General features: G+C 41.7%; 1 protein-coding gene across 8 annotated transcripts in view; it reads right to left on the bottom strand.

The window, feature by feature from the left end:
- The window catches only part of BCL11A (BCL11 transcription factor A), a 165074-nt gene that overhangs the window by 100424 nt on the left and 40115 nt on the right, over nucleotides 1-24535 (bottom strand). The window lies entirely within an intron of this gene.

Genomic DNA, 24535 nt, shown 5'->3' with positions numbered 1-24535 from the left:
GGGCTGGACATGAAAAAGAGACCAGGACAAGCCAATGGCCAGTGCGGGGCGGGGGAGGTGCGGGGCGGGGGGCTCCGCAGACGCCAGACGCGGCCCCCGGGGGAGGGGCGGGCGGAGGGGAGGGGGCGCTGGGGCCGCAGGCTCACCAGTGGCCGCAGCCAGCGCCGTGGCGGCAGCGTGGCCGGGAGAGAAGAAAGGGGTGGCGGGGGGGGGGGGGGGGAGCAAGACGTGCGCCCTGCTCCCCCCCGGACGCGGACCCTAAAATGAAAGATTACTTAAAAAAAAAAAAGCCAAGAGTGTACAGCAAGACTGCAGCTCGGGTCCGGGGAAGCGCGGGCGGAGGGAAGCCAGGTAGAGTTGCTCCCGGACACCCTCCTCCGTGCGCACACCCACTTCCCCTCACCGCCGCGCCACGGCCGCGCTCGCTCTCCGCGTGCGGATGCCCGGGGCCGTAGTGAAAGCCCTGAGCCCGCGGCTGCGCTCGGGAAACTTTGCCTGAGGAGAAGATAGCAAAGAAAAATCACCCGAAGTTGAGAGCTGAGCCTCCAAGTTACAGCTCCTCAGCCGGCGAGGGGAGGCGGGAGGGACCGCGCGGCAAAACGGAGTCCAGCCCAAGTTTGGAGGGTTACGGGTCCGGAAAGGCAGCTCTGGGGCCTCCCGCGGCCGGGGTAGCCTGGAGAGAGGGAGCAAGGGCGAGGGAAGAGGCCCCGGCCAGAGGGCACCCCTAAGGCCGAGCGGGGGGGGTGGGGTGGGGTGCTGGGATCTGAGCACCCTGGCAAGTGATTGCCAACTGGAAGCACGGAGTCTAGGCCCCCCAGGGTGGCGGAGACAGAGGCCAAGGAGTAAAGAACGAGGAGCCAGACTCGGGGACGTTCCAGTCCCCAGAGGGGAGTACCGGGGCCCGGGGCGAAGAAGGCGCCGAGGCGTCCACCTCACCGAGCGGTCGCGGGCCAGAGGACAAAGCATGGGCAGTCCCGAGAGTTCCAGTCCCTGGGAACGTGCTCCCGGCGCCGCGGGAGGTCCTCGAGCCGGGTCCCAGGGATGGACACACCCCCTCCCACTCCAGAGCAACTGCTAGAGCATAGAGGAATGGAAAGAAAAATGTTTCTTACAGGCAGGACACAACTATTCCTGTGCTGTTACCCGGGGGAAGAAAATGGGGATTGGAGAGACAGCCACTGGTTCGCAGGAGCAGCGGGGAGACCACGGTGGTGGGGTGACTACCCTGGGTCAACGCCGTGCTGCTCAGGCGCCCAGAGCCAAGGCATACACCCTAGAGTCTGCAGGTCCCTCTGGCCTTTCCACAGACGTTCCCGGGAAATTAAGGAAGACCTGTTGGAAATAAACCCCTGTCTCTTTAATGCACACACGCGCTCTCGCGCACACACACGCGAGCGCGCGCGCGTGCTGCCGCTGTCAAAAAGCGGGCTTCACTCTGGCGTGGGATACTTTCAGTTTTACGTAAAATGTACAGCAACAGCACCCCCTGTGATTGGAAAGTTTATTCAGAAACGTGTCTGCAAAGTCCCCCGGCGTCTCCCGCCTCCCAGCCTCCCCGCCTGCCTGCGCCACCCTGTAGCCTCAGCCGCCGCCGCCGCCGCCGCCGAGGAGCCAGAGCTGCGATTCCAAATCCGGAAGGGCAGGGGGGGCTGGGGGGGGAGGGGGGTGGGAGAAGCAAATGGACTCAAGTCCAAGGAAGGCGTGGGGGGTGTAGGGTGGAGGCGGGTCGCTGGGGCCCGCGAGACTCGGAGCTGCAGGTGGACGTGTGTGAGTGTGTGTCTGCAGAGCAAGGAGCCTTCCTTCCCTCTCCTCCCAGCGGCTCCACAACCCCTCGCGTTTTCTCTTTCCCCCTCCTCAGTCTAAGAGACGTCGTTTCTGTAAATTCACCCACCCGGCTGGGGGCTTTATTGTTTTAAGCTAAAGCCCCCGGCTTGCAAGCGCGCACCCACCTCCCTGCCGCGCAGGCAAACGGCTGTTTATTCTCGTGTTGTCTTAGTAAAGTTTCAAACCTATTGGAAAATGACTGGCTTGCCTGGCTCGGGGAAGCTTCGGGCCCCACTAAGGAAGAAAGGGAGGGTTTGATGTTCAACATTAGGAGAGATGTGTGCTGAACGGGGTTTGCGTAAATGTGTTTTGTTGTTATTGTTCCCCTCCAGCTTAGGGGTAGGGGGGAGGCATTCAAATCCTGTTTAAGAAGCAGGAAGATTCACTTGCAGTAAAGCTCTGTAGTGTGTGCGTTACACCATTTCCCCTTTTTCATGAGTTCTTCAGAGCAGGTCGGCATCTCCCACTACTGTCTTTTTTTTTTTTTTTTTTTAATCTTTTTAAACTAGCTTTAGAGCGACCAAAAGAGTGTCATTGCAAGAGACATGGGGTACGTAGAAATGAATGGTTGGAGGGAAGGCGAAGAGAGGGAAGAAGAAAGTGCAACTGGGAGGTCTTTGAAAAATAAATAAATAAGATAAAAGCCTCATCAGGTAACAATAGTGAGTCAGATTCTTTCGGAACCGAGTTTTCACATTTAAATATTTCCCCCATCCATCCATCCATCCATGAAAGTCTATATATAGAGAAGGTATATAAATGGGCGAATGTGTGTTGTGGAAATATATATGTATGATTTATATATAATGGTGTGTATAAAGCTTTTCAGGGTTGGCTGTAGTGTAAAAAGTAATGACTTTATTACCTCTGAAAGGTTCTGTGGTTCACATTTAACAGTCTTCTGAATTACAATTCATTACACCATTGTGTGCTCTCTAAAACCGGCACCCCATCAGGGCCGCTATCTGTGGTTATTTCCAATAAATAACTGGCAACATTTTATTGATTTTCTTTTTTAAAAAAATCATAGGAAATTAAGCACTTAGTTACAAGTGGGTCTGCTATGTTATTGCACTTGTTTCAGATTCCAGGGGGTTCCTTCCGAAACCACATCTTAAAACATACATTAAAAACCCAGTTTTGCAGCTGCTTTCTCTGGGTGCCAGTGGAGAGGTAAGCAGCGACGTTTCCACCATTAACATATATTTAATTCCACCATCATAAAATGCCCAGAGTGAAATAGGAACTGCCCTCCGCTCCCGCCCCTCCCCCAGCCTGATTTCACCCAGTCCAGAAAACCTGGGCTGTGTATTGGCATTTGATCCCTCCTCATCGCGCACCCCCACTGCTGGTCCCTTGTGCTCGCCCCTACGAGTGATGCCCCCTCCCTCTTTGTTGCTGGATACTCGCTAAAGAGCCCAAAAGTGGGGGGTGGGGTGGGGAAGGGTTTGTATGCGTGTTTAAAGAAAGAAAAATGTGTTGTTTTAAGAGGTTTAAAAATATTACATAAGTATTGATTAATGATGCAGGTGGTTTTGTAGAGGGGTGAAAGTTCACTTTAAACGCGCACACTTGGATACACAATAAGTATATTTACCTTTACCAAAGTGGCTTTAAGAAAGTAATAAATTATGACAACGTTAAAATTATTTTCTGGCCGTTCAGTTAACTTCATTTGGAGCTGTGGAATCTTTGCTAATTATGCTCCGTGAGCTCTTTCCCAAACCTTTGGTGACGACACTGAATGTAAACTCCAGGGCAACAGACGACCCCTCCTCTCCCCTCCTCCCCCTTTTTATCTTGCCCGCGGAGGAGACTCCCCAGGACTTCCTGCAGTATATATTCTGCCTCTGATCTCCGTACTTAATAGCCAAGTCCTGGTTTATGCTTTATAATGTGTTGACAAGTTTTCTAACAGACTTTCTGAAATAATGCACATATATTCACGTCGGTTAGAAACCCACCGTATTTTTAGAGTCGAGTAGATCTATACCCTAATGCAGTGAGAGAGTGTAAATCATAGAGGATTTCATAGTCCTTTCAGTAGTTTTCGGTATGAAGTATGAGCCGCGTGGCCTCCAGACGTAACCTTTTAGAAAAAAAGACAGTGCTTTTATTTTATGGTGTAAAGTGCTTTTAGCTTCAGGGCTCAGAACGTGAATGTGGTCAACAAACAGCTCCAAGAGAGAGACTTAATACAGTCCCAGCCCTCGTGCCGAGGATCGCCTGGCGCGGGGAACTCGGGCTGAGCTGGAGAATGAAGGGTTAAAAGGTCTGTCTCATTGGAAACTACAAGATTAAAATAAAATATTCACTCTCTGCCTTTAGGGGGAAACACCTTTACAGGCTTAAAGATAAATAAATGAATGACTGAATGAATGGTTAAAAAATTGTTACAATCAGTTCCACCTTGCTTTTGATCTTACTTTTTTCTTTTTTTTCTTTCTTTCTTCCTTTTCTTTTCTTTTTTTTTCTTTTTTCTTTCCTTTCTTTCTTTCTTTCTTTTCTTTTCTTTTCTTTTTTTTTTTTTTTTTTTTGGCCTAATAGCCATTCAGAAAATAGAGAATGGGCAGTCATCTTCATAAAAATAAAACTTGGGCTTAGATTCAATATTTGGCATAGGTTTTACATTTGGGGTTCTTGAGGGTGGGAGTGCTAGGGTGTCCTTAAGACAAAGGAAAAATTAATTTTAAAAAAATGAAGGGAGTTGTGTGTGAGAAAGAGGGTGGGCCTTAAGTGGGCCCCCTAAATTGAAAGGTGAGAAGAAGGACCACTGATCCCTCCTCTCCCCAGCCTCCCTCAGCCCCCACCTCCCTATAACATTTCTTCCTCCTCTACTGCCAGTGTGATCCAGAGCCTAGGACCTAAGGAGGCCCCCCACCCCACCCCAGGACTGTGTCTATACCTTATGCAAAAGCAAACATTCCCCAGGGAGGTTCCTGGGGGAGCAGCTAGTCTGGTATTTCTCCAGAGGCTCCCTGGGCCTTTAGCTGGCTGGCAGGCAGGCTACTTCATATACCTGTATGTTTCTGTCCAAAAAAAGAAAAAGAAAGAAAGAAAGAAAGAAAGAACAAAAGAGAGAGAAAGAAAGAAAAAGGAAGGAAGGAAGGAAGAAAGAAGAGGGGAAAGAGGGACTAATGAAGGAATGGAGAAAGGGAAGAAAAGAAGGAAAAGGCTGAATCTGCTCTAAATAAGTCTATACTTGCCTCCAGACTGGGTTGCTGTGTGCTGAGTCAATAATGTATGGGTAGGGGGAAGCAGTCTCACCATTTAAGCAAGAAACCCTTTGGAAGACAACAAGTTTTGGTTAGAACACTGCTAGGTAAAATACTCAGTTTAGCTCCCAAACGTTGGCATCGAAGACACATAGGTGTTGGGCAATAAAGCCAGTCCAATGTACTGCAATGGAAGCATACTAGTTCCACAGTATGTGAATACACAGTATTTCAGTACCCAGTGCACAGTAGATGCTCCATTAATGGTTTTTGAGCGAATAAGTGAATAAATCCTATTACCACGTAAATGAAACCAACATAACCATTCAAATTCTACTAGTTTCCCCCAGAGACCAGTAAGGCTTTCATCAGGCAACCCTATTGTAAGAGCTAATTTTAGCCTAAACGTGATTCCCACCAAAGATGGTGAGTTCAAAAAGATTATCCCAAATGTTAGAGCAACCGAAAAGAGTACTAACGCAAGATATTCCCATCATCTCCAGCCGCCTACATTATCAGATATCTTCCAAATAAACGAATGTCAGGAATCCAATATCAAAAGATTCACTTTTTAACATTGCTTTTTGGATATGAACATATCCGGTTTCCCAAATGAGAGCACTTCTAAAGGAAAAAAATACAATCAAAACGACCAAAAATTAAAAGTATCTCAAACTTAGTTCTCTGCCACCCTCTGAATCTTCTGCTTTTAACAAGGGAATAATTTTTTTCAGTACATGTTTTTCACACCCAATCACAAAAACAAGCTTCACCTATTGGCTTCTTTTGGCAGGGGGAGGGGTAAATAAGAGGAAAAGCAACATATCACACACACACACACACACACACACACACGCACACACACACACACACACACACACACACGCCACATCTGGTCTGACATTTTGTACAGCAAGTTTCAGCCCAATGTGATTTAAAACAATGTGAGTTAAAAACCTCTTAAAATTTGGGTTTATAATGGAAACGCTGACAGACTCTTAATTATAGCGGCCCTGCCAGACACTGCTATAATGAAATAGTTGTGCTTTCATTACTATAGAGGCACTATAGTTAAGGGTCTGTCAGTGTTTCTATTATAAACCTCAAGTTTAAGAGGTTTATAACTTGGGCTATTTAAATGGCACTGGGTGGAATTCAACTTATCAGTCCAGATGTGAAGTTGTTTTATAAAAGACAGAATAACTCAGCTGAGAAAGCTTTTGGAGAACAAACTCTCTCTCTCTCTCTCTCTCTCTCTCTCTCTCTTCCCTCCCCTTCCTTCCCCCTCATCCCCACTCCTTTCCTCTTATCCTCCCTGTCTTCCTTACAGAACATCACAGAAATGATTTTTAGTGGTTTCAGACGGTCTTATTGCCAACTTCTAGCTATGAGTTCACTATCTAAAAGGAAATTTTATAGGTAGTTAGTCCTTTATTTGGACAAGTAGTCTTTGTTGTTCTAATAAGTTTTTATTATTTTATTATCCTAGAATATGCATACAAAGAGAGAGGGGGAGGGAGGAAGAGAGAAATGGAAAGAAACAAAATTCAGACTATATGTCAAGGAATGTTGCAGCCTCATATACATACACAGATGTATATTTCTAAGTCACATTCTGATAAAAAGTATAAATTTACCAAAAAGAAATAAAGCACCTCTATCTTTACCTAGTCTATCTACTCTGTGGTAAAAAATAAAAGAGGTATTAACATCTTATTTCAGAAAGTTGTAGTCTTCCTGCTATCGCTTGGTTTGCTCAGAAAGTCACAGTAAGCGTGGTACAGTCAGCATTGAACTACCCAAGGACTACATACACACAAATCACTAAATATTCCTCTGCCTGACGTTGTTCACAGATAGATGAAGAATGTACCTTGGATTATCTAATGGACCAGAGTTTTGCAATATGTTTTATTAACCTGATATGCCACCAATATAATATGTAATTAATGTTTGTTGGTGAGGATGTGGCTCATAAGGAAAACAAGGATGGTGGCGGTAACAGAGGCAATGGTAGTGGGGTGGAGGTTAGGGGGGTTGAGATGGTAGTGATAAACACAGAAGTGGGATATAGGGGTGAATATGTCCATGAGAGGGCAGAAAAAACAGGATGAAAGATGAAGGTGGAAAGCTCAAACCCTTGCTTCTCCAATTCTTCTTGTTTTAGCCATTCCATAAAAAACAGGTGGTAGATGAGTTCAAGTGGAGTTTTCAAATGCATGCTCCCCTGTGCCCTTCCCACACACATACCAAGATGTGGCCATGGCTGGGTGTTGTTGGAGACAGGAAGATCACTGACTTCATACAGGAAGACCCACGAAGCACTGTGCAGCCACCATATCTCCATTTAGAAACCTTTTCTCTTCCAGAAGAAGAGCAGCAGTTCATTTTCTCTGTTCTCTCTTACGGAAATCAGATCACCAAACCAGCCCATCATATACCATTGTGGCCTTGACAATTCTCACTTCACAATAGTTTTACGTGGTCTTCTCTGGCATTAGTTGGGTGACAAAAGAGAAGTAGTCATCAAGACATGTCACCAGGCTCAAGTTCCTTTTCTGCCAATCTCTCATAAACCCCACAAACGCCTAGCCCCACGACCTCTCCGGATGTGTGCCAACCATTCCCAGAGATCACCAAATAGCTGGGACTATTCTGGTCCTTTTTCCAGAAATGAAGACACCTTCTTCTTCTGATAGTTAATCATAAGTATTTGTTTTTGCTGCCAAATTCAGCAAAGGGAACTTTCTGGTAGAAAATGCCTATTCTTATTTCATCTTTCTTTGGCAGCTTGGTGGAGGATAAACAAATCTCTCTAGTCTCCCATTCCTGCTTGTACACAGTTTGCCTGTTTTCTCTCTCTTTCTCTTAAAAAAAATCCTTTGCACAAGGTCAGTTATCTAAACCTCCAGGTTCCTATAAAAGGAAGAATCTGGTCCCAAGAATTGTTATTCTTTCTTTGTTTATGGAGCACCGCACTGAGCAGTCATGAGACATGATTCCTGCTCTTAGATGGCTTTTATTTTTAAGGCACTAGGATGCATGTCCACAGGCACAAGCATATCGCATAAAGTTCACAAGTCACACGTGCCAGAGCCATCCTGATGCACACTATTATCCTTGCTTTGTATAGCCCTGGCTTCACATTTCTGATTTGAATAATTCTAAGCCTTTAGCAAGGACCTGGTTTCGGGGAACACTGCTCTGGTCACTTCTGACAAAAGAATTTTTACTTTCTAGAAAAAGAAACTTGGTTTCCCATAAATAAGAATGGTAAATAATAAGGTTTGGTCATGAACATCTGTGATAATCTATTGTTTTCAGTTTTATGATGTTATTAAATAGTTACTTTTGAGAAATGAGTTTTCTGTACTACATTTGTTTTGTAGGCAATATTATAGACTATTTCTAGCATGCATTTGTGAATGTAGCCTTTTTAAAATGATGCTATTTCACTTCCTTAATGCATAGTGGACATTTAATACATTTGTTGAACCAAGGAGTGAATTCCACAGATGCACTTTCAGTTGCTGCTGCAGAAGAAAAAGATTCAAGTATTTGTGTCTGCTCACTAATAAGTATGCATACAGTGGAAAATCATATTATTTCACTTATTAAATAGTTAAGAAGTACAGGCCATTTGCACTACTATCTGACACATTATAAACCGCGAGCCCATTTGTATCAGGTGGAAACAATTGCATGTCTCTCTGTGTATATTTCATTTAATAACTTATGTCATAAAAACCACCACCACTACCTGACTCAGTGCTTAGAGGGCAGAACTTCTGTCATTTTCATCATTCCCCCTCTCCCCCCACCCTCCAGCCCTTAGCACAGAGTAGGACGTTAGGAAAATGTCTGGTCCAGGAACAAAGACTTACAAAGTAGACCGCTTAGATTTTCAGGAACTTCAAAATCTCATCTACCATAAATTCAAATGTCTTCTTTATCATTCTCAGTTCTCAGATTTTGAAATGCAATAAAATATTCTAACAGCTCAAATCCAAGTGCATTATAACACAGAGTAACGCTGAAAGATTAATTCTGGAGCCTGATTCTCAAATACTACCTTCTTCAAATATCAAGACCTGTTCTAGCTGGTTCTTATTTGAAGGAGGCAAGGCTCATAGAGACTTATACTGGCATCCGCCCTACTACTTCTTACAAACAGTGATTTCTGTGGCCTTGCTCAGGGAGCAAGGGAAATATCAGCATGTGCTCTTAACAGAAGATGGAAAAAGAATCATGGCCCTCTCCTCGACATATTGAATCTTGAACTCCAAGCTTAATTAGTAGGAGAAAACACAAGATTAGTGGATTTTCAAAATAAACTCCCTCTCGGACTCTGAGCACAAGGGGGGAAAGCATATATATTATTAGTTATTTGAATATTAATTATTTGGATATTAAGCCCATAAATGAGTTTGCTAAAGATTATAGCTATTTTGCATGTGTTGATTTGAAGATTCTAGAACCTTTAAAATATGCTCATTTTAAAGCATATGTTTTACAGGAAGTCAACTCTTCTTCATGGGAACTTGCAAGTTTCAATTTTTTCTTTTATTTTAGCATAAATAAATCAAACTGAAAAGCAGCTGCAAACCAAAGAGGAACTACTTTTTTAAAAAATTGGTATAACTTCAGTTTTACTAACATCTTTAGAATTCCAAGCTGGATTGTTTTATTTCCACTGGTCTTCACATTGAAGTGTTTCAATTTCTTTAAAATTAACGTGACAAAGAGAACACTTTTAAGCTGAGTCCAGGCTTGTGTTTTCAGCTAGTTTACCCTCAGTAAGACTGACATGATATCTCATTCATAGAAACGTTCAAAGTGAATACACTTCTGACAACACTAAGAAGTTGTGATTCATTACTTCCAATTTTTAAACATTGTAGAAGGAAGACACTTTCCACTGTGGGAGCCGAGAGGGGCAAAAGAACCATGATTTTCAGGTGGTAGCTTTTCTTCATTTTTTAGAGACAAGGGATTGACCAGCAGCAAGTAAATAAATATGAATCCTGAGATCTATATTTTTTTCAGCATAATACCAAATGCTTAAACATTGTGGATACACTTGCACTGAAATAATAAGATGATGGCGGTAATTATTTTAATGAGAATTTCCCTACCCAGAATAACAAACAGATATATCGCCTAATGTGGCACTGAAAGGTAGTACATAAGTAGACGTACTGCTGTGGTGACTAATGTGTGATAAGAGAATCCTTCTCACAGTTTGGACATTTATGTCACCACGTATTATTGATAGCACATATTATTTTTACTACATGGTGTCTTTATTATGTAAAGTCTAATTGCAGGAAAAATTATTTTCATCCCCTAGATTTTGATAGGCACTTCCATAGGAAAAGACGGGCTACAGAGGAGGCTGTGGATGGTGGAGTTCTGCCATCACGAAGGAGGTTTGCTAAGGACTGCAGTAATGGTTTAGGAGCCCTGTACACTGGCCTTTTAAGAGGGAAGGAAATTAAGCAGAATACACTCATGATAAAATAAGGATGAGGCCCTGATGAAGATACATGGAAACTGAACAACTCAGAATTAAAGTCTCAGCCTCCATATTCCTGTGTTCAGGTATTGCCAGCTGAGGAGTGCAGGAAATCTCTTCCTGAACTAAAATCCCTAATAAAAGATCACGTGAACTGCATCTTGGTCCTGAGGTGAACATAACATTAGATTTTTCTGGGTGTAATTTCAGTTGTGTTGCTCACATTGGTGCAGTGCTTTTCAGAGGTGAGCGGAGTCACCGAAATCTGGCATCCAGAACGAAACACGCCTGAGTGGCCCATGTACAGTTTCCACAAAGAAGGTCAAAAAGGGCTGAAAGAAAAGGTGTATCAAAGGTATCCTTGGAACTCAGAGCCAATAAAAATGAAACTATTCTCTTCTGAGACCTAATTAACTTTTATATCCAAAGCTGTGCTGCACATTTGTTCGTTGCTTATGACTAGGACTAAAAAAATAGATATGCCATGGAACCAGGCTTTTAAATGATCTATTGGGTGGCTTTTCTGTGTCTGTAAGGAATTTTCTGTTCTTTAGAGGTATTCATTCAATGAATAAGTAAGTCTATGCTAATTTTTTTCTCAAGATGTTAAGTATTTTCCTATATCTATTTTCAAGGAATCAGGGACTTCGTCCAATAACTTCCAAAATATTCCCTTCAAATCCTAAAACAAAACCAAAACAAAAATGTTCCAAAAACAAATTTCATGCTACAGGCTTTGCAAGGATTAGTCTCCTATTAGAGTCACTGTTCCTATATGATCCTTTTTCATGTTTTAAAGGAGGATATATATTTTTCTGTTACCTTTCCTGACTGTAAAGCAATCACAGGAACCTGCAGGAGGCACCATAAATATGCAAATTTCTGAGAGATAACTGTTTTCAGTGGCTATGCCTCTAAGTAGTCGGGGAAACAGGAGAGCTGGAGTTCCCTACTTCCAAGTAATTCGTATGTTGGTAGTGCCCCCTGCTGCAATCACAGGTTGTCCAAGAAAGGGAAAATAAAATTCAGAGGCATTTGGTTAATATGTGAAATAAATGCCTACCATCCCTGCTCCAGAAACAGCCATTCCCACGTTCAGAGTTCCTTCTGCCCATCACAAATACACTTTAAACACTTTCCCTGGCCTAAAATGGGAAGATCTGATTTTATCTCAAAACCTTTAAATATGCAGGTTACATCAAAATAGGTTTTCTCAAAAAAAAAAAAAAAACAAAAAACAACCCAAAAAACAAAACAAACAAACAAAAAAAACACACCAAGACCTGAAACCGCATTTTCAAAAGAATGAAGTATTTTAAGAATTTTCTAGAGGTTACCTAATGATAATAAATTCTGAATTAGAAGAATATCATGCTACCCACCAGGACATTTGAGTAGAGAGGGAAAAGTTAAGGTGTTAACTGTGTGTAGAGCTATTATTCAGTTTCAAATGGCTTTATTTATTGAAGAAAAACTTGTGGGCCATTACCTCATAGTGGTGGACTGGACATTTTGATATTCAAAAATAAAATGAAATAAAATAAATAAATGAAACAACCAAGTTAGGAACATTGGAAAACTGATTGCCGTAGCTCTATAGTCACTCTATTAGAGATTTTCATATTAAGACTTGAGGGGGGGCGGATAGAACAAAATAACATGATACAATTCAGACCTGTGCCGGTCTATTGAATACATAATATGCATTTTTAAATTGCCTGAATATATATTCACATGACAGAATATAATGGGTTTAGGAGAAGCCCTTGCTCTTGATCAAATCATAAAACTGTTATAAACTTGTCTATCACATCAGGTCACACACACTTCTTTTAAAACTGTTTTTGTCTTGTTTAAATAGTACAGTCAGAATACATAAAGGAAATTAAACTGGAAAAAAAAAAGCTCAGTTAGGTATTAGAAACTCTAGATAGAGCCACCAAGGCAAGCCTTGATGCACAGATACTCGTAACTTTTTCTGTTGGACACTCCCCAAGCTTCCCCAGCCCCCCACCCCCCCCAGTTTTGCTATTTTTTACCACCAATTTCAGACAGGGAAGCTCTCTCCTAGTGTAAACATCTTGCAGTGGCTATGTACTGGAGTTTGAATTTCACCTTAGCTTTGCACTTCATTTCCATATTCAGATCTTCACAGCTAGAGCACAGTAGAGGGCTGAGGAAATTACCTATATAATTTTAGCAATGAGCCTGCCTTTATCTGCATCATCCAGGAATCTTGCATCCTGTCTGTGGAGCCCTGACCTGAGAGCCTGTAAGGAGAGAGAAGGACAGGAACCAGTGGATATTAGTTACCAGGCAGAACTAATTAGAAATAGATCTTGATATTAAAGGTATCCATCTTTTCTTTACTCAAAACTTAAACAAGCTCCCATTATTCTATATGAGGAGGAGAATTTTTAAACCCCTGTTCCCTGCTCTGGGTTTTATTGCTACAGGTTAACTGTGAAAGAAAGAAAGAAAGAAAGAAAAAGAAAGAAAGAAAGAAAGAAAGAAAGAAAGAAAGAAAGAAAGAAAGAAAACCAGTGCACAAAACAGCAGTTGGGAATCGAAGCTCCACTTTACCAGAACCCCTGCCATATATGTTCTGTCACTCACCTTCTAGACACTCAGTACAACCATTCAATCTATTGAATCAAGAGACTGTTTGATCTTATCTGCATCTGTGAGCTGACTGTCAACCTACTTAGGCTGCATATTAAATCATCTATAGTAGCTGTATCAAGCTGGGATGATCTGTTAATTCTAAATTTATTAACCCTTGGAGTGCAGTCATCGTGTTTAATTTAGTGTAGCCCACATTTATTTTACAAGACTAAATCCTTCTTTAAGATATGGCTGTGCTGTAGGTTAAAAACAGCTAATGTGGGTTTCATTATGATAATTGGGGGGAGAGACTGAAAAATGCTAGTGCGGCTACCCTAACAGGCTATGTGTGTCTGGTCTCAAGCGCTCTCCTAGGCTGGGTTTGCCTGGGAGATGAAATTTTCTCCAGAAGCAGTTCTGTCTCTAAAAAGAATACAAACAGAAAAAGAGGGTGAGGAAGAAGTGGGAGAGGAGGAAGGCCTCTGACAGATTTCCAGTGGTCCAAAGCCAGAAAGACTTATTTCCATGGTAGTGTCAATCCCTGATGTAATGCCTGAGGAATAAATTTCCAAAGGCACACACCTGGTGAAAGATGCTAACAAAATTCCTTAAGTGAGTCAAACTTCTTGGTCAGTAAGGATCACCTATTTCTGGATTGAATGACTTTTTTTCACAACTCCCCTCCCAAAGAAGAATTCCAAGCAATTCAAAATATAAGGCAGTTCTGCAGAAAAGAGGGGGGAAAAATGTTCATTTAATATGTTAATCTGGTCTTCAGACCAAAAAAAAAAAAAAAAAAAAAAGATAACCATCTCTTCTACTTGCCCATTACTGATGTTATCAACATATTCATAGCTTTTCTTTCAGACACAAACTGCTAGGCATGCTCCCTTTTTTGGTAACCACGTGCCTGATATCTCTCTAATGTAGCCTAATAACAATTTTAGCATTCAGATGAAGCGATTTCATTCTGTGACTGCCTTTTCTATTAGATTTGATTTTGAGAAGCCCCAGTGGGTGCCTTCGAGGCAGAGATCTATCTGTGAGGCTGCTACCGACTCAATAGCAGCCTGGGCTAACCTTGACCTTTCCCGAGACCCCGCTCCATCTGGTGCCAGCCTGCTTTCCACCACCCCCCCTTCCTTTCTTGCTTCATAGTCAACATTGATCAAGGCAGAACGGAGCGCCTCGTCTCCTGGAAGGGCTGGGCAGGCTCAGGAGGACAGCACATTTCAGTATATGGAAATGATCAAGCTTCTTATGCAATCATAAATCTACATAGGAGTCTTGTGATTTGATATTTCATTCACCTCTAAAGATTTTTTTTCTCCCTCCCAACAGGGATTTATAAGCTCTGTAAGAGCTCCCGGACAACGGCGTTCCCCAACACCTGGAAATTATCAAGCTTGCTGCTTGCTGAATGATGCTAACAGCTCTAATGCTGCAAATTCATTTTTAACAACTCACTGGCTTTTATCTAGGATTTGTGTGTGTATGTGCGTGTGTGTATGTGCGTGTGTGTGTGTATGCACGCGCGCACGCGCGCGCGCGTGCACGCCTTTCCTTAAGGAAAATCTACGAAAGCAACGGACAGTATCAAAGACACCAAAATCAAATCTGACTTGAATATCCTACATCCCCACCCACACCCATCCCCATTATGTATTTGTAGATAGATTTTTTTTCTATCGGTGTATTCTGTCCCCTTTAACTGCTTAAGAGGGTAGACATAAAGAGGAAAAGAAGAGACTGAGGAAAAAAGAGGAGAGTAGAGAGAGAGAGAGAGAGAGAGAGAGAGAGAGAGATGGAAAGATGCCAAACAGAGAAGTCACTGGATGTAACACCTGAATGGAGCTTGAAACCTACCTCTCCCCTCCCCAGGCCACATTCCTCCTTTCCCCAAACCCACCCAAATGGCTCCTTCTCAAATCACCCACTACAGTACACAGATGCTTCCTCTGCCTCACACTCTCTTTCTTTCCTCTTCTTCTGTCTGTTTCAGGGGCTGGGTGGTAAAGAGGCTGACTGAGGGGGAGTCACGTGGGCAGCCCGTGGGCAGCGGCGGCAGCAGCTCAAAAGAAATTGACTGACTGGCCGCTTGGGCGCATTTCAATATATGGAAATGACCAGAGGCTTCTGCAATAAATCAGCACTCAACACTTTGTCATTTTTCTAGTTCTGCTTCATTTTCCTATTTTCCTCTTCTTCTCGCAGAAGCCTCATTGCTTGGATTTTACCCCGCTGCGTCTCTTCTCACCTCCAACCCTCCCCCATCCTCTCCAAATATTGGCCCATCCTCTCTAAACGTCCCCCCACCCCCACCTCCCCCAAACACTTTATGTTCTCTGGCTCCCTTGTAATTGGAAACATCCGGTCGACGGCGATTGTTTTCCCTCCCTTAAAAAAAATTTTTTTTTTTCTAACAACATCGGGCAGTGTTTGCTGTCGTGCCTCAGATTTTCTTCGACCACAGGCGCCCGGGATGCGCTCACTTGATCCTCAGGACGGGGACCTCAAGCCCCTTGTGATGAAGAAGAAAAGAAAAGACCACGGTCCTCATTTCACCTTTCCCCATCCCAGCGCCCGCTCCCACCCTCGAGGAGTTCCCTTAGCAAACTTAAAAGAATATCAGAAGCAACTTGTGCGGTGAAATGCCCGGGATAGCGCTGGGGGGTAGCCAGAAGAAAAGGGAGGGATGTAGTGGGAATCTAAGTGGGTTTGCAGGTTACTGCTTTTCTTTTGCAGATCCTGTGGTGCCCTCCACCTAACCCTGCCCCTATGCCTCGGGTCTTTTTTGAACTAAAGCTGCGCATCCCGGCAATCTGCAATGACTCTGGATGTTTCTCAGGAGCTCAACACAGCCTGAATTTCGTGGCGCTTGCAAAAAAGCGAAATTAACAAAACCCCATCACAACGCTGGGTTTTGCGTTGTTTTGTTTTGTTTTTTTAAGTTCGGTGCAGAAGCAAACATTACCTAGCTTCCTCCACCCCCTCTCGCAGCTCCTACTTGAGATTTCTAATCTTTCAACTTGGGACTCTCTCTTGTCGACTGGGCAGCCTCTGTTTTTTCTTTCGCTTGGATCTGGGAACAATAGGCATGTAAAGGGTCAGTGGGCATCACCCTATAAAGCTCAGAACCTAATTAATTTTATTAAAGGAGGATCTGTTTATGCAATATGACAGCCTGGGGGAATTAACCATTTGAGGACGCAGACGCTGTTCAGACACCACAGATTCCCTCCTCACATCATAAGCTTATACTTCCTGCCCCATTTGATGCTGGGCGGCACCGTGATCCGGGTCTGGTTTTTTGTCTGACCTTGTGAAGAGCTTGTCTAAATCCCGGGATTCTGCACAATTCCAGGGACGCCCAGAAAATCCATATATTCCCATTGCCAGATGACAGTTGAAGTGCCCACCCATTCACAGTTCGCTGCAGTGACAGCTCAAAAGGTCTCACTGTTGGGAATGTGGGGGGTGAACCTCTCACCGCGTCCTAAAGTGGATATTTGGAAATATTGTACTTGGAAATCAAATCGTATGAAATCCAATATGCCTTCTCAACAGCAAAGGAAAATGTAACCGTTTTAAGTTGTTATTTTTTATTTTTTCCTGCCACTCTGGTAATTTGAAATACATTTTTAATAACCTCCTGGAAAAAAAACACAATTTAATAGTTCAGACATATTGTTCTTTGACTTAATATCCCTGTGTATTCCTTAATTGCCCAAACAAAAGTTTATTTCATTTACAAAGGCTAACTTTATGTCTCCTGGGAATTCTAATGTCATAGTTTTTTTTTTTTTTAATCATCACCTTGGATTTTGTTCAACAGGGATCTAGAAATGTATAGCATATGTATAGAAATAGATATGATAAAATATTCAAGAGCTCTCTGAAGGAAAATGTGCTTGAAAATAACCCCCTCTTTTATGGAATTTGTTTTGATTTAGATCTATAGATAGTAAAAAGAATGAAAGAAACTGTGAATTACACTGAATATAAGATGTTTATCACTTTAATATTACACTTCCTAGCTTCCATATTACAGAGCTTTAGAATACTCCCAAACTTTCAGATTGAAGCTCTGTCTTATACGGTCTGAGGTTTGTCTGGAAAGACCTGCCAGCACATGCCAGCTAAAAATGAGTGTCAATTAATAATAATAAAAAAGATCCCTTATTCCTACACTCATGTAATTTAACAGGTTTGCAGAGGAACATAGGATGACAACAGTTGTGAGAACATTCCAATCTATGCGGTTCTAACAGCTTTCATTCTAAGATGGCAAACCTTCCTAAAATAGAATGGCTTAACATTTCTTTTTTATATTAAAAGTCCAATCTACACTTCACATAAAATGTTTTTTTATCACAAAAATATTTGTCTCTAACAAAATGCACTTTTTGTTCTACCAAAACAGCAAACATCTTGAAACAGATTCTCCCAGCTTTTTACAGCTCCCCATTGCAATTTTCTGTACTATTTTCAACTGCCCCCTCCCCCATATGAGATACTCTGAACACTGGAATACAAATAATTACAATTGAAATACTGAACTAGAATGTCCTGTTTCCCAATATTGCTAACAAAATCTCAAATTCTTAAACTGCTCTCTGTTGGAACTAGGCAAATTGGGGAACTTACACTGATATTTCTAAGTGCAGTTTGTTGTTTTAAAAACATATTGTACTGATTAATAAAAATGTGAAATAATTTGAGTTACAAATTTTGAACTACAAATCGCCATCTGCTCAAATGGGGGAAAACCAAAAATTGCCGAATATATTTTCTCACCTCTTTTTTTCATGATAACATAAACAACATTCCTGAATAATTAAAAAAAGAAACTGACTACACTTAATGCATTTTTATAGTTCAACAACTGCTTGGTGAGTCCACCTTCTCAAACGTGCAATTATTTTTTTTCTTAATTACTTACATATGTTCTATCAGAAGATGCAGGTTCTACATCTATGCTTTTCCTGCATATTGTGAAAATCTGTTTAGCCCTATCTAGGAGATTCTAAGCAAGCCCCTGGGTGGATATGGTAGACTGCAACGTGCAGTGCAGTCAGTGACCCCACCGTGGTCAGAGATGTCAACCATGTCAGAGACCCGTGAGAACACTGACAGTATCCTCTGAGGGTACAGAGAATTTTTTTTTTAATTCCATGAACCCAGACCCAGAGGAAAAAGCATAACCCATTGAGTAGAGATAGACACGCAAACAAGTATGATAAACAATTTAGCTGATTACTTGTGGGAAACAAAGCAGGTAGAGACATCTGCCATCTGAGGCTATTGAAAATCGTTGATGGCCCAGCAAACAGGAGCCAATGGAATTTACGATTCCACCAGCACCAACAGTGAAAAATCATCTAGGATGGACCAAGTTGTTGGCATTCAGGCAAGGAACAAGACAAGCAGGAATCATCAGGGCAAGGAGTTGGAACAGGAGATCTGATACAGAGTTGAACATACTGCTCTTTAAACCATATCCCAGTCTCAGACATGACAGAGAAGCACATTGATTTTTAATCACCCTAAAAATAAAGACTTCCAATTCTATTCAGTTAATCATAGAACAATATATTTTTTTCTTTCCTTTGTGTTTTCTTTTTTAAACCTTGACTGTTCTGGGGCAGGGGGTGGGAGGGGAAGTGCCCCCAAATGTAGAGAAACATTTGCACCATGATCAAAAAGCCAAAACTTTATAAGGTGTGTCTGCATTTGTCAGGCTGTGCCAGGAAGAGGGGAGAGCGGGCCAAAACTGTCCAGTTTCAATGCAGGTAAAAGCCAGGCCATGAATCCCTGGGCCCTGGGAAGGATGTGGAAGTTGCTTTCATCACGTTGGAATGAGGTAGAAGGGAACGAAGAAATGGCTCCAGAGAACCCTAAACATCAGCTGCTTTCTCAATCTCTCTCTCTCTGTCTCTGTCTCTGTCTCTCTCTCTTTCTCTCTCTCTCTGCTTCAAGTGTGATTCCCGGAATACAGCAGCTGTTGCTTTTGTTTTGTTTTGCTTTTAATTCATAACTGATCTCTCTAATGTATAGAATATCGAACGCTGTGTATAATGTGAAGTAGGCAGGCCCCTTCTTTAGGGTCAATGGAATACCAGGTGTTTTGTCTACCACACCCAGGCTCCTGTACCAGGTGTGGAGGGGGCTGAAGACAAGTTAAGAAAAAAAAAGTTTCATGTCCCCATGTCCTCAAGTGGTTCATAGTCTGGGGGAGAAATTTACACCCATCTGGCTACAAAACCAGTCAGGCTGAGGATAGGAAATAAAGAAGAGATCAAGGAAACACCCCAAAGCAGGGGATTTCTCAGCTGCTGAGGAAGGAAGAGTAAGGCTTTGGTTGGTGGGAAGACGCAGGGAGAGAATTCAGAGTGGAAGCATTGGCCTGAGCCAACAGGGGTGATGAGTTTGGGGCTGCAGTTCACCTGGTGTAGCTACAGCATAGACTGGCATGGCAGCAAGATGTCCGGAAAGAGATGCTGGGGCAAGTTTGGGAGGGGCCTCGAATGTCAGGCTTCACAATCTTGAGCAAATTCTATAAGCAGTGGAAAACCATTTAAGGCTTTTGAGAAGGGTGGGGGTGACATGTTCTTTGGAAAAATAAAACCTGGAGGCAATTTGGAGGATGGCTTGAAGCAAGTTGTTCTCTGCCATTGAACCTATTTTCCTGTTCGCCAATCTGCAGAAGAGGTCCATATGCAAATGACACAACTTGGATGGAACATTACCGTTGCTTTCTCCTTCATAATTGAAGATGATGCTCTCCACAGTGATTTCTATTTACATGCACAGGATGACTGACTTTCGAAATCTTCACATATAAAAATCTGTTCTTTGAATGCTTCTATATTTGAAATCTTAATGTCAAGAATCTAATTTGCCTTTTCCCGTGTGAGTCCCGAAAGTTTTTACCTCCAACCCTCACTCCTTCCCCTGACCCAGTTTGCCAAAAAGTACGACCCAAACTCATGGAGGAAACCCTTCTTTTCCACCTCTGAAGAATAAATGCCGGAACGTATCTAAGCCTTCTAACCACCCAATCATATTTATTTGGCGTTCACTGTACACACAACCCTTTGCTAAACCCTCTTAAAAAAAATGAACCCAAACACAGATAATAAGGTAACAAGGATGAATAAGACAGGCTATTATATTATATTATATTATATTATATTATGGTCTTTTTAAACCATAAAATCAAACAACCGATGAGTAGCTATTGTGATCTGTTAACTGTTTGGATGGTGCTCCGAGTAGCGCAACACTCCTAGTGCAGCAAAGCTAAGTTCTGTGAATTAAAAACCCTTTAAAATTAGATTCTGTCTTTACAGGGCTGGAGAGACCAATTTATAGAACTTTGACTGTGAGGTTTTGTGGCTTTTGTTTTACTTCTCTAGCTCTACCCAGTAGAAAATAACAGTATGAAAAATGGGACACCATGCTGCATTTCAAATAGCCTTCTGCTAATTAGAAAATTACCCTGTCTCATCATAAGGGCTGCCAGCATTGTTTTAATATGGGTCTGCTAATATTCCATTCTGAAGGCCCTAATTTAAAAATCTTGTATCTTGGCTGCTAAAATCACTGCAGGCTGAATCTTGTCAAACAGGAGGAGACTTTGTTTTCCAGTCCTGGACATGGAGCATAATGGTGTCATTTTTAAAATGCCTGGAATGTGTGTGTGTGTGTGTGGAGGTGGGGGAGAGACAAGAAAATTGTCTTTAAATGCTTTCCTTTCAGCGCACCTTCGCTGTGATCCCAGATCAGAACCTAGTTCTCTTGAGAATGAAGACTTGCTTTGACATTTTCAGTGAGGAAAATCTCAAGTAACCCATATGGATTTCTCCTGCAGGATTTAGCCAAAATATATATTTATATGAGATTTAAACAAAGTCGTTTCTATTGGAAACTTTACAATTATTATCGGTTTCTCTGTTAAATTATGTGTTTTGGTTTAAATTAAATCTACTGTCAAGAAGAATGAGCAGAAAGTGTGGATTCCATTTATGTAAACACATATTCGTGTATGTATTAGCAAATTTAACATAATACATTAAAACATACAGTATGTCCACTTTCACTAACATCAAAAGTGAATAATTATGATCTGACTTTTGAAAAATGCTAAGAGGAAAATCAGACTTACATCCATAATTCCATTTTGAACTATTCCGTTGTGACTTGGTATTATTTTTATATGGTTCCCTACTTCAAATATCAGATAGTAAAAGATTTCATTCATCTTACATATCATATATACCATAGTGTCAAGGCCAAATGCAAAAGAGTATAGCATGAGAAACCATTGAGCCTGAACCCTAAAACATCAGGTTTCACTTTATCTGTTTAGGGTATTATTTTAATGCAGGTTGGTGTATGGATATGATATTATTCAAAAGAAGTGATACTTATAAAAAAAGCTATATCCCTCGGTAACAATTTAACTCAGAAAATTAACCGTGGTCTTTTCTTTTTTCTTTTTCTGCTAGCTGTACTTTCAAAAGTGTTATATGTTTTAGGCAACTTCTGTTTAAATGTGAAAACTGATTAATCCCTTGAGTTATTCTTATTTAAGTTACAGGCCCATAAGGGTTGCTTTTCATCCTTGGCAAAAATTTAAAAGTATCAACTTAAAATCTAAATGCATCTCTATCTAAGAAACAAGTTTAATAGTTTACAGTATGTGGCAATTTACGTGTGATGACTACTTCTGGGCTCTGTAAGCATTCATTAGCTTAGTTTCCTCCCGTTAGCTTGCAATAAAAATAATAATATTTGCCATTCAGTAGGGGTTTTTCACCCTCAAAGTGCTTTACAGGCATCAAGTGGTTTATTTATTAATAATCTATGTTTCTGCTTAATAAACTAGATTTCTAGTTACAATCAAAGGGAAAATTAGAAAGTGTTCTTCTGCATGTGATAAGTAAAAGGAGCTGCTAACAGACCATCAAATTATGTATTTGTTTTGCCCTGCCCATTATATTTAAATAACTTTCTGCTAGCCAATTAAAAATGTCAGGGTCCTAGGCAATGAAGACTAGAAGAAATCTGTTTCATGTCTGTTTTTCTGATTTGGGAGGAAGTAGGTTTTTTCCAAAGTTTTTACCCCTCAATTTATTCATGCAAAAGAAAACTTGGTTTCAGATGCTCTTAGATTAGACACCAAAGAGATTTCATTTGTGTTTATAAGAACATACCAGCAGCTCCGTGCCGGAGGGGGGAGCCCCTGGAATCCCTAGGGTGTCAGTTCAGAGGCCCTTGGTTGGGTTCTGTTCCAACCAGAGTTGGAACTACAAGCAAATATTTTGAAAACCTGAGGCTTCCGGGACATTTGAATTTTGCATCTTCAGCTTTGGCTTCAGGATGTTGGGTGTGCTATGGTTAAGGGTTAGCACTGTACCTCTGTAGGTGACCTCTACAGAGGAAATCAAATAAACTGGCCTGGGGGTGAGGGAGGGTGTTGAATGACATCAGACATAATGCACCTTTAGTAAATCTTCATAATGCTTTTCAAATTGACCCTCTCATCTCAAGACACGCTACATATCCCTAAAAAGGAATATTTCATTAGAACCACTCGTGGTTCCGTTTGGGCTTTCCCATCCAGAATTCTCATGAGGGGCATCTGACACGCTTACAGGTTTCAGGAAAGTCCTTTGAGAAGGCACAGCATAAAACGAAGGTCCAAACTGGTTTACAAAGGGGTTTAAAATGGCTCACTGCCCTTGCAGCTTAAATACATAAATACACAAAACAGCAGACAGCCCCAGCACATGAAGAAACACATTGTGCCGACACTGTGCTCTCTCTTAAGGCTTAGAGATAATTATAATAGGATATTACCTTATGTGTGGTGGTACTTTACAATTTTTACAGTATTTTCACATATACTCTCTTTTTCAATTAAGTATACTTTCATCTCTTCTCACATTGATTTTGGCTTATTTGCTCTTTAATATTTTTTGTTGTGTTTCTTCTAACTGATAAGAATGGAGTAGTATAAACATCACCCTAGCATGTTTGCACAATGCTGCCTTGTTATAATTAAGTGTATTTTTCAAAGGTCTCTAAGCCAGTCATAAAAATTTGCTCAAAGCTAAGCTTGAAATGTTGGGGTCTGATCCTGCAGGTGAATTCTTTCAAACACCATAATAACCTGAATTTTGATCATTTGAAAACATATACACTGGAAACAAACTCTCCGGGGGGGTTTCTCTTTTGCACACTGATTTGGTCTACCTCCCACTATTATTTGTGCAAAGAATGGGTGTGTTCAGAAGTTAATTTTGGTTGTTTTAAATGGTTGAACAGAAACACTTGAGGCAGAAATAGGCCTTCTGATTCACCTTCAGTTTTAAAAGCGCTGATTTCTGCCTTCTGGGTGCCATTAGAACAACTTGTCCCAATCTTTGGCATCAGTGAGGGGAGGAAACAGAGAGAGAGCCATCCCCCTCTCCCTGCCCACATGCCTCCCATCTAATACTGTCCATGATGGAGTCAGAGAACTATCTGCAGAATCGCCACAGGCAGGACAGAAGCAGAGGACCACCGCTATTTCACAATGCCTTCTGATGAACACCCAGCGACCGAGTCTAGGACACTAGGACCCTAACTCACCTCTACCAGTCCTGTATCAACAGAAGCCTAAGTAGCCAAGAGGACTCACCTCTCTCTACAGAAAGCCATTTGCTCTCTCATTCCTCATCTCTTTCCAAAAGCAGCATTCTCATAAAATAGAATCACAAAGCTGGCCAGGAATGGGAACAAAATTGCAATTCAATGGCTTTTTTACATTTTGTAAAATAGTGGCAATAAATTAAATAATCAAAATATTTAGCTGTGTAAACTGGCTTCTGCCACTTGTGCAGGGACTTCTTTTCATGAGGAAGGTTGCTTTACATACCAATAGGTGTTTTTAAAATTATCTCAATGTCTATTTAGACATGCTGCTCCAGGAAGGTCTTCTGGTTTTTTTTTTTCAGTTGAAATTAATATTTGCTAATAAAAGAACTGTCAGGACTTTGAAGTCAACATTCATTTATGTACCCAAAAGAACAGAACATTGCCAGTTTTCACCTGTGCATTGTCCCTCTGTCCCAGTCAGTCAGCAATGAGCATGGCTGCCTCTCTGACCAGAGCTAACATCAAGTTCAAGGCAACAGGAAGTTCCCTCCTTGAACAGGGGACACAGAATATTGAATTAATTCATTTTACCAGCCCTGTGTGCTCCTGGCAAAAAACAAAGACAGTGTGTGGGCCGGATTCTGCATTTACTCATAAAGTTTAAGGTGCTGGCTATAAGAACGACTGTCAAAAGGCGTTTGTACCATAACCCATGAGAATTAAGGCGGGGGTG

This window comes from Panthera onca, chromosome A3, assembly GCF_046562875.1.
Source record: "Panthera onca isolate mPanOnc1 chromosome A3, mPanOnc1 haplotype 2, whole genome shotgun sequence".
Lineage (NCBI taxonomy): Eukaryota > Metazoa > Chordata > Mammalia > Carnivora > Felidae > Panthera > Panthera onca.
This window is presented reverse-complemented; position numbering and strand designations above follow the sequence as displayed.